Consider the following 7511-nt stretch of genomic DNA (forward strand, 5'->3'; position numbering starts at 1 on the left):
CATTTCAGATGAATCTGAAGCAGTTCATTTGTATGATGGCAACTTTTAGTAACGTTTTATGTAACATTCCTTGAATTCTTATGTGTTCAGTGGCTGCGAATCAGAATTGCATACTAGCTTATTACACTTATTTTTTTTCTGTAATATATTAATATAAGTAGTATTCTTTTCCAAATTCAGGCTATTTAGTAAGATGTTTTTTAGTAGGACTCTTTCTGTAGCTCACATCGTTATGCCTGTGGTGTTATGAGTGAGACATTGAATCATTCAAATGATCCTTTTAAACCCACTAATTCATTCCGGAATGAACAAGTAGCTGTATTTGAGCCAAGTTTGTTTACTGAACTGTTGTGTAAAAGCCATATCACAGATAATTCGATTCATGATGAACATTGACTGACATTAGCGTATGAATTTGTCATGGCAGTGTCTTATTTCTTCAAATAATAAACACAGCAAAACAATCACCTGAATAAATATATATAGCGAACAAATCAACTCCATTATTATTGAAATCCCTTTTAAAGGCACAGTGTTAAATTTTAGTTGCACCAGACAGAATTGCAGCTTTAATAATAATAATGCAATGTACCTATCCATTATTTTCATGAATTGAAAAAAAATAAAAAAATATTACATAAAAAATAAACTTGCCTTGGCAACTAATTGGAAAAATAAGTTTCAGCTGAAGTACTGGTCTCATAAAACCAAAACTTGTAACGAGGAGGCTGAGGCAGTATTAGAATCCATTTGCAGAAGTTTATTAGGGAAAGATCTTACAGACAGAGTCATTAAACCAGGCAGAGAGTCATTACGGTGATGGCAGTCCGATCTTTCAACATGCACAAGTGGAATCCAAAAGGCAGAGACGAGTAGGCGGGCAAATAGGTCAAACAAACATCAGTCCAATCAGGCAGTAAATCCAATGGGGCAATCCAAGAAGCAAAACCTAAAAACAGGCAGTCAGAATAAATCACTAGGAAAACGCTTGGTAAGGCAGGTAAACTGGCAATACTTCGCAAAGTGGGAACATGCTGACTCATGTTAAATAGTGTCAAACAGGAAGTGACTGTAGAAGCAGAGGGAGCGGTGAACAGTCAGTAATCAGGCGAGGGCTCCCTCTGCTGGCATAGCGTTACAGAATCCCCCTCCCTATGAGTGCCTCCTGGCACTCGGCTCGGACGTCCCCATGGTCGTGGCGCTGGTCGATCGGGTCTGGCTCGGTGAAAGTCCTTCGTGAGGGAAGGATCCAGAATGTCGCTGGAGGCTACCCATGACCTCTCCTCAGGTCCATAGCCCTCCCAGTCCACCAAGTATTGGAGCTGACCCCCTCTCCTTATGGAGTCCAATAGCTCATTGACCTTGAAGGCTGGTGCTCCATCAACGTCCAGCGGCGGTGGCGGTTCCTGAGTCTCACGGTTGGGGTCAGCATCCGGGTGGACCGGTTTGAGTAGCGACACAAAAGGAGAGATATGATAGTTAGCAGGAATCTCTAGTTGGTATGTGACCTCATTTATTCTTCTTAGAATTTTGAAAGGACCAACATACCTTGGGATGAGCTTCCTGCTTGGTAGCTGCAACTTGAGGTCCCTTGCGGAGAGCCAGACCCGCTGTCCTGGTTTGTAGGGAGGGTGTGGCCAACGTCGCTTGTTGGCCTGGAGTTCCTGTCTTCGTACAGCTCATTGAAGGCGTACATGTGCACTATCCCACACCCTCTCACTACGTCAAATCCAGTCGTCCACTGCAGGGACTGATGAGGGTTCGCCAGACCACGAGAACATAGGGGGTTGATAGCCCAGGACGCACTGGAAAGGAGTCAGACCTGTTGATGAATGAGTCAGTGAGTTCTGCGCGTATTCTGTCCATGGTAGGAATTCGATGGTCCGATGTTATTCTCAGCTGCAATAGGAACTTGGGTATCTGCCTAGTTCTTGATTTAATTGTTCCACTTGTCCATTTGCTTGTGGGTGGTAACCTGATGTGAGGCTGACATTGATATCTATGTGCCTGCGGAATGCTCTCCAGACTTGGGACGTGAACTGGGTGCCTCTGTCACTGACAATATCCTCTGGGATGCCATAGTTTCTGAAGACATGATGAAACATTGCTTGTTTCCATGGCTGTGGGGAGTCCTTTTAAGGGGATCAATCGACATGACTTTGAGAATCGATCTATGATAATGATGATTGCAATGAAACCATAGTCAGTGACAAAGTCAATGGAGAGATGAGACCAGGGGCGTTGTGGAATGGGCAGAGGTTGAAGGAGTCCAGATGGTAACTCCTTGGGGGTCTTGGACTGGGCACAGTGCTGACAGGCCTTAACATAAACTGTGACATCCTTGGATATCGAAGGCCACCAGAATGAGTTGCGTAGCAGATGCAAAGTGCGGGATATTCCAGGGTGACCAGAACTGACAGAGGTGTGGATCCATTGCATTACCTGTTGACGTAGACTTTGAGGAACGCAGTGTTTATTGGGTGGGCAGTTGGCAGGGGCTGGTTCTTTGATCTGTTCATGTTGTATCTCTTCCATGATATCCCAGGTATTTGGGGCGATGACTACAGATGAGGAAAGGATGCATTCTGGGGTGTGGTTGTCGAGGGGAAGATCATACTGCCTGGAGAGAGCATCTGCTTTACTGTTTTTACTGCCTGGACGATAGGTCACTGTGAACTGCAATCGGGGTGAAGAAGAGAGACCAGAGAGTTTGGCGTGGATTGAGTCTTTTGGCACCTTTGATATAGTCCAGTTTCTTGTCGTCAGTGATTACCTGGAAAGGGTGGACTGCTGATTACCTGGAAAGGGTGGACTGCTCCCTCGAGCCAGTGTCTCCATTGTTCTATGGCCGCTTTCATGGATAACAGTTCTTTGTTCCCAACATCATAGTTTCATTCTGCCGCTGATAGTTTTCTTGAAAAGAATGCACAGGGATACAGTTTACCAGGTTGGCCATGGCATTGTGAGAGCATGGCTCTGGTTCCTGAGTCTGAAGCGTCCACCTCCATGATGAACGGGAGATTGGGGTCCGGATGTTTGAGAATGGGGGCTGTGGTAAATCTTACTTTCAGAGTATTGAATGCTTGAGTGGCCTCTTCATTCCACTTGAGTTTTGATGGTTTTCCTTTGAGTAGATATGTCAGAGGGGAAGCAACCATACTGTAGTTCCTAATGAATCGCCTGTAGAAATTAGCAAACCCCAAAAACCTTTGAAGTTCCTTAACGATGGATGGTTGTGGCCATTCAGTGACTGCCTTGACCTTGGCTTCATCCATCTTGACCCCCTGGTGACTAATGTGATAACCAAGAAACGGTGTCTGTCTGACGTGAAACTCACACTTCTCTGCCTTTACATGCAAGTGATTTTTCAGGAGCCGAGTGAGGACGGTCTTGACATGGGTAATGTGTTCTGCTTCTGACTTCGAGTATATGAGAAGGTCATCAACGTAGGCTATGACGTACTGATTTAGTCTCGGAAGATCTCATTGATGAATGATTGGAAGACTGCTGGAGCATTGGCAAGTCCATACGGCATGACCTGATACTCATAGTGCCCCCTAGTGGTGAGGAAGGCAGTTTTCCATTAATCGCTATCCCTAATTCGGATCAGGTTATTCGCACTCCGTAGGTCAAGTTTGGTGTATATTGTTTGTTTGTTTATTTATTGATCCAACAATCAGCTATCTCATATACATATGAGTGCTGTTCTTCCTGTGGTCAAAATCACTATTACATATCAATTTTTACAAAATAAGCATACATTCATACAGCATACAACCATAAACAAAGACATTTAGTAGAAGATGAACTGAAAATATTCCTTGATTTAAGTTGGTAAAATTTAAATCAAATTCATGAACTAAGAACCCATGTATACTTATAGGGTGAAAACTTTTACTTATCTAACACCTTTTTAACAAAAAAAAAGAAAAAAAAAAAATCATATAAAAACTTTTGTAAATAAATACAATTTCAATTTAATTTTAAAGACCATCTTACTAGCTTCATTGTAGCCTCCCGGAGCTGTTCCAGGGCTGAAGGAACCAGTGGCAGGGGGTATCGGAATTTTACAGTAACATTATTCAGTCCTCTATAATCAATACAGGGCCTCGGTCCTCCGTCTTTTTTCTCCACAAAGAAGAACCCTGCTGCAGCTGGTGACATAGAGGGCCGAATAAATCCAGAACTTAAGGCCTCCTCAATATAATCCTCCATGGTTTGGGTTTCAGTTTGAGATTGAGGGTAAACACGACTTTTGGGAGGCATGGCATTGGGGAGTAAATCAATATTGCAGTCCCAGGGACGATGAGGTGGTAGTTGGGTTGCCTTGGTTTTGCTAAAGACCTCTGCCAGGTCGTCATAACATGGGGGTATAGTGACTGCTTTGGTACTTGAGGGACTTTCAATGCTGGTCGTGTAACATGGTTGGGCATCTGAAGAGAAACAGTGACTCTTACAGAAGGCAGACCACTTAGTCAACTCACCCTGACGCCAGGAAATTACAGGGTCATTAACGGACAGCCATGGAAATCCTAGAATGACTTTGTGCTTGGGAGAGTCGATGACGTAGAGTGATATGGATTCCTGGTGAAATAAGCCAACTTGAAGGGTTACTGTCTTGGTCTGTAGAAATATTCCATTGCCAATTGAAGTATCGTTGATGGCTTTAATCTTGATAGGTGGATTGCATGGTTGAGTGGGTATGTTATATTTCTTGATGATATCTTTATGGATGAGGTTTAATGCACCTCCAGAGTCAATCAGTGCAGTTAATGAGATGGACATGTCTTCAGTTTGCAAGGTAAGGGGCAGTTTGAAAGACTGGTTACTGGAAAAAGAGAAGAGAAATGTTCCATATTTACAACCGTGGAGTTTGGAGCCTTGTGTGGGCATCCCTGACAGCGATGGCCTGGTTCACCACAGTAAAAACAAATTTAGTTGACGTTGCCTGGTTCTTTCATTCTCAGAGAGTTGATTCCTCAACTGACTTGGCGGTAGATGTGGCAATGACTTGGGAAATACATGAAGTAACAGGGGAAATCTCTCTTATATTTTTCCTTCATGGGGCTTGTCTCATCAGATTATCTATCTTGATAGCGAGTGTTACAAAGTCAGTAAATGATAAACTTTCTCCTTTACATACCAGTTCTGGCTAAAGGTCAACGTTGAGGCTTTTCTGGAAAACAGCTTTGAGAGAAACATTATTCCATCCACTCTGAGCAGCAAGCATACGAAACAAGATGGCGTAGTCAGCGGCTGTTCTGTTACCTTGGGACATTTGCAGAAGCTGGGTTGATATATCCTTGCCCCCTGCGGGATATTCAAACACTTCTTGCAGTTGTTGAATGAAGTAGTCAAACGATCATCTAAATCGCATGTCAGTGTTCCAAACAGCTGCAGCCCAGTCGATCGCCTTTCCAGATAACAGTGACATCATGACGGCACATTTCTTATCATCAGAATTAAACTTGTCTTCTTGGTTATAGAAATAAATTCTTACTTGTCGAACAAAGCCTCTACATCGATCAGCAGAACCATCAAACTTATCGGGTAGTGCGAAACTCACCACTCTAGGCATGGTTAATGGTAGAGACTGGATGTAGTTTGTCAAGTGTTTATTGACTGCTTGAAGTTTTCCCAATTGATCTTGGTACCCCTTCAATACTTCACTTTGATAAGCAAATGCTGCTTGCATGTTTGTAACTCCTGCTGGATTCAGTTCAGGCGAAGTATTCTGTAACAAGGAGGCTGAGGCAATATTAGAATCCATTTGCAGAAGTTTATTAGGGAAAGATCTTACAGACAGAGTCGTTAAACTAGGCAGAGAGTCAGTACCGTAATGGCAGTCAGATCTTTCAACATGCACAAGGGGAATCCAAAAGGCAGAGACGAGTAGGCAGGCAAATAGGTCAAACAAACATCAGTCCAATCAGGCAGTAAATCCAATGGGTCAATCCAAGAAGCAAGAACGTGAAAACAGGCACTCAAAATAATCACTAGGAAACCGCTTGGTAAGGCAAGTAAACTGGCAATACTTCGCAAAGTGGGAACATGCTGACTCATGTTAAATAGTGTCAAACAGGAAGTGACTGTAGAAGCAGAGGGAGCGGTGAACAGTCAGTCCTCAGGTGAGGGCTCCCTCTGCTGGTGTGGCATTACAACACTAAAATACATATAAATATAAAAAAAAACTAATAAAAATGAATAAAGCACATGAAATGAATAAAACTTAGACTGAAATTTAAATGAAAATTTAAAACATAAAAATAAAAGTGAATTCAAAATAAAGTGTATTTTTTAAATAAATACTATAGTATATAGACATCTTAAAATGACACTGTTTGGAAAACAGAAAATATTCTTCAACATAGAAAACATGACACCCTTCACTTTATCAAGTACATTATTCATTAATTTTATTATTAGTTTTATCAATCAGTATATATTTTAAGTGTATGTGGTATCTGCTTTTTTAATGTAACACTGAATGAGTGTTTCTTCATGTTTTTATGTCTTTATGTGTTGTGTTTGTGTGTGTGTTCTCTGATGGCGTAACCTTCTTCCTGCTGTGTCTATAGGGAGCTCTGTGGCTTTGGCCCAAGTGCAGCTGCCTCATGTGCTGTTTATAGAGCTGAAGGAAATAGAGATTTTCAGTTCACTTGTGCAGTATAGGGTCTTAATCACGTAGAATCACGTGAGAAGGGCAGACTGTTTTTGTAAAATCGTACATTGCTGTGTTTGTTTGCTCACGAAGCAACAGCAGATGTGTGTGTATACCTAGCAACTTTTTTATACCTTTTGCAACCCTTTTCTCTCAGCTTATTTATTGTATGACAAAAAGTCTTGTATTTGCTTATCAAATGAGTAGTACAAAGTCAAGTGAAACAGACATGCAGTAATATGACTGACCATACAGACTGTCTCTCGAATGCTTTGTATTTTATGGCTGATGTCTGTCGCTGTTTCATAGAGATAACATTATGTGCATTATGTACAGGTATAGTGTTTAAAAAAAAAGTTTAATCATTCTCTCTCAGCAAAAGAGGAAAATTACATGAAATAATCTGCATAAAACCTGATTTAAACTACCGTTCAAAAGTCTGGGGTTGGTAAGAATGTTTTTAAAATGTTCACCAAGGCTGCATTTTTTTGATCACGGTAATACATTTAAAAATGTGAAATTTTATTACATGTATCATTACTCCAGCCTTCAGTGTCACATGATCCTTGTTAATCGAGAAATAATTATTCTTCTTATTCTTCTTATTATATAATGTTGAAAACAGTCATGCTGCATAATATTTTTTTCTGGATTTTTTTGATAAAGTTCAAAAGAACAGTATTTGAAATATTTTTTTCTATGATAAATGCATCCTTACTGAATATAATGGAAGCCCGTTTCCGTCAAAAAGGTAACTTTTTATCTCACAATTCTGACTTTTTTCTCCTAATTGCAAGTTTATATGCTCACAATTCTGACTTTATAACACACAATTTTGACTTTATAACAC

The sequence above is a fragment of the Cyprinus carpio genome, chromosome B7 (assembly GCF_018340385.1).
Source record: "Cyprinus carpio isolate SPL01 chromosome B7, ASM1834038v1, whole genome shotgun sequence".
Classification (NCBI taxonomy): Eukaryota; Metazoa; Chordata; class Actinopteri; order Cypriniformes; family Cyprinidae; genus Cyprinus; species Cyprinus carpio.